Genomic DNA, 3161 nt, shown 5'->3' with positions numbered 1-3161 from the left:
TGAGGCAAGTCCTTCGTGGGCGATGGCCATGGTGGGATAGACAAGGTTGCTTCTTCGTGGACCCTTTGTGGGTGGTTGCTTCTTCGTGGACCCTTTGTGGGTGGAGCCCTCCGTGGACTCGCGCAACCGTTACCCTTTGTGGGTGGAGCCCTCCGTGGACTCGCGCAACCGTTACCCTTCGTGGGTTGAAGTCTCCATCAACGTGGATGTAGGATAGCACCACCTATCCGAACCACGGGAAAAACATCCGTGTCTCCAATTGCGTTTGAATTCTCCAAACCCTTCCCTTTACATTCTTGCAAGTTGCATGCTTTACTTTCCGCTGCCAATATACTCTTTGCATGCTTGCTTGAATTGTGTGATGATTGCTTGACTTGTCCTACAATAGCTAAAATCTGCCAAGAACTAAAATTGGGAAAAGGTTAAGTTTTTATTTGGTCAAGTAGTCTAATCACCCCCCCTCTAGACATACTTTCGATCCTACAAGTGGTATCAGAGCTCTGGTCTCCATTTGCTTTGATCTCCATATCTTTTGGTGGTCATAGCCTTGGTTTCACAACCTAGGAGAGTATGGCGTCTAGCGAGGGAAATTATCACCGTAGAGGTCCTTACTTTGATGGTACTAATTTTGCTAGTTGGAAGCATAAAATGAAAATGCATATTCTTGGACATAACCCCGCCGTTTGGGCTATTGTGTGTGTTGGTTTGCAAGGTGACTTCTTTGATGGGAAAGAACCAAACTGTGAAGCTACCGCGGATGAGTTGAAGATGTTGCAATACAGTGCTCAGGCTTGTGATATTCTCTTCAACGGATTGTGCCCCGAAGAATTCAACAAAATCAGCCGTCTTGAGAATGCAAAGGAAATTTGGGACACTTTGATTGATATGCACGAAGGTACCGACTCCGTCAAGGAATCCAAGTTGGATGTGCTTCAAAGTCAACTTGACAAGTTCAAAATGAAGGATGGTGAAGGTGTCGCTGAAATGTACTCTAGGCTTGCTCTCATCACAAATGAGATTGCCGGCTTAGGAAGTGAAGAGATGACCGATAGATTCATCATCAAGAAGATTCTAAGAGCCTTGGATGGAAAATATGATACTGTGTGCACATTGATCCAAATGATGCCCAATTACAAAGATCTCAAGCCAACGGAGGTGATTGGAAGAATAGTTGCTCATGAGATGTCACTTAAGGATAAAGAGGAACTTCACAACAAATCAAGTGGTGCCTACAAAGCCTCATGTGAAGCCCCTACATCATCAAGTGAGAAACAAAACTTCAATGAAGAATTGAGCTTAATGGTGAAGAGCTTCAACAGGTTCTACAAGAGTAGAAGCAAAAATAGAAGCTTCAAGTCAAGGTCCTACAATGACAAAAGATCTTCTAGTCGAGAGCGAAACTGCTACAGTTGTGGAAGACCCGGACACTATTCCAATGAGTGTACGGCTCCCTACAAGAGAAGAGAAGATTCTCCAAAAAGAAGAAGCAAAGAATCACCACCAAGAGAGAGAAGGAGTAGAGATGATCGTTATGAACGAAGATACTCACGGAGTAGCAAGGATTCGGAAAGGAAGGAAAAATCATCAAGGAGCTACACAAAACGAAGACATCAAGCTCATGTTGGTGAATGGGTATCCGGCTCCGACTCCGACAGCCACTCTGAGAGAAGTTATCACTCCGACTCCGAAGATACTCAAGATGAAGGTGTTGCCGGTCTAGCACTTGTGTCAACCAACTCCTACGACATATTTGACTCACCAAATGAAGGAATTGGAAGATGCTTCATGGCCAAAGGTCCTAAGGTAACACACCCCGAGTATGTTGATTTCAATAGTGATGAAGATGACTTGTTAGGTGATGATTTGCTTGTTGACAACTCTAGTGATGAATACTATGATGAAACGTCAATTAATCATGCTAAGCAAGATAAAATGAATTACAATGATAAGGAGAAGATTGAGGCTCTAACTAAAGAACTAAACACTCTTAAGTTAGCTCATGAAACTATCTTCGAAGATCATCAAGAACTTTTAAGAGCTCATGAGAAATTACGCTTTGAAAAGCTCAATCTTGAGCAAGAGCATGAGTTCTTAAAAGCAATCAATGATGATCTCCGCAAGAAAAGTTCTTCTTACATTGCCAAGCGTTTACTCTTATCCACTTACATGCCTCAAGTCAAGTCTAGTAACAAGAACAAGAAAGATTCTTCCTCTAGCAGTAACAATGATCATGCTAAATCCAATATTGTTGCTTCTAGTAGTTCTCTTGATTCCACTAATGATTCTCTTAGCCAAGTTACACTTGAGCAAGAAAATAGCTTATTGAAGGGAATTATAGAGAAAGGAGTGTACAAAAGCCTTGCCGGGAGTAAGCAATTCGAGGAAATTGTGCACAAGCAAGGAACGCACCGGAAGAATCAAGGTGTTGGTTTTGAACGAAAATTCAATGCCAATGGAGTTGAGTGGGAAGAAGATCAATACCCCAAGACAAAGTTTGTTCCTCAACAAGAGAAGTATGATACATCTTTCAAGGGGACACAAGCTCAAGATGATCTTCCACCACAAGACTACAAGCAAAAAGGGAAGGACAAGCTTCAAGAGGAAATTGATGCATTTGAAGAAGCTCCTAAGACCTTAGTCAAGTGGATTCCCAAGACTACTTCAAGTTCCACTTCATCAAGTACGACTACAATTCCAAGGATTCCCATCAAGATGGTGTGGATCCAAAACAAGAAGAACTAGAGAGTTCTTGAGGGTGACTCCACCAACATACTTCACTCTTATCATTTTGGCAAGAACAAGTGCAATCAACTTCCACATCTTGCACTAGTTCAAGGAGTCACAAACCCTCTTGTTGGTAAGACAAGGGACAAGGTAACCTAAAAGTTTTCATGGACATCATCTTGTGTGTGCATCACTCTATGTCTATGGATATCCTTGTTTGTTCCTTGCGGGACTAACCCATGTAGGTATTGAAAGTGCAATTCACTCAAAGGGATAGCTCCAAGTGATCTACATCAACATTGAGCATCCACATCTTCAACATCTACATGAAGTCATCATCGACAAAACCTGAGGTTAGTTCATCCCTCTAAGGGGGGATATCACATCTAGGGGGAGCTTTACTCTAAGACTTGAGCTAAAGCAACTCTAAAGATGTG

Source organism: Triticum aestivum, chromosome 1A, assembly GCF_018294505.1.
Source record: "Triticum aestivum cultivar Chinese Spring chromosome 1A, IWGSC CS RefSeq v2.1, whole genome shotgun sequence".
Lineage (NCBI taxonomy): Eukaryota > Viridiplantae > Streptophyta > Magnoliopsida > Poales > Poaceae > Triticum > Triticum aestivum.
The sequence above is the reverse complement of the archived record's forward strand: the minus strand, read 5'-3'. Positions refer to the sequence as shown.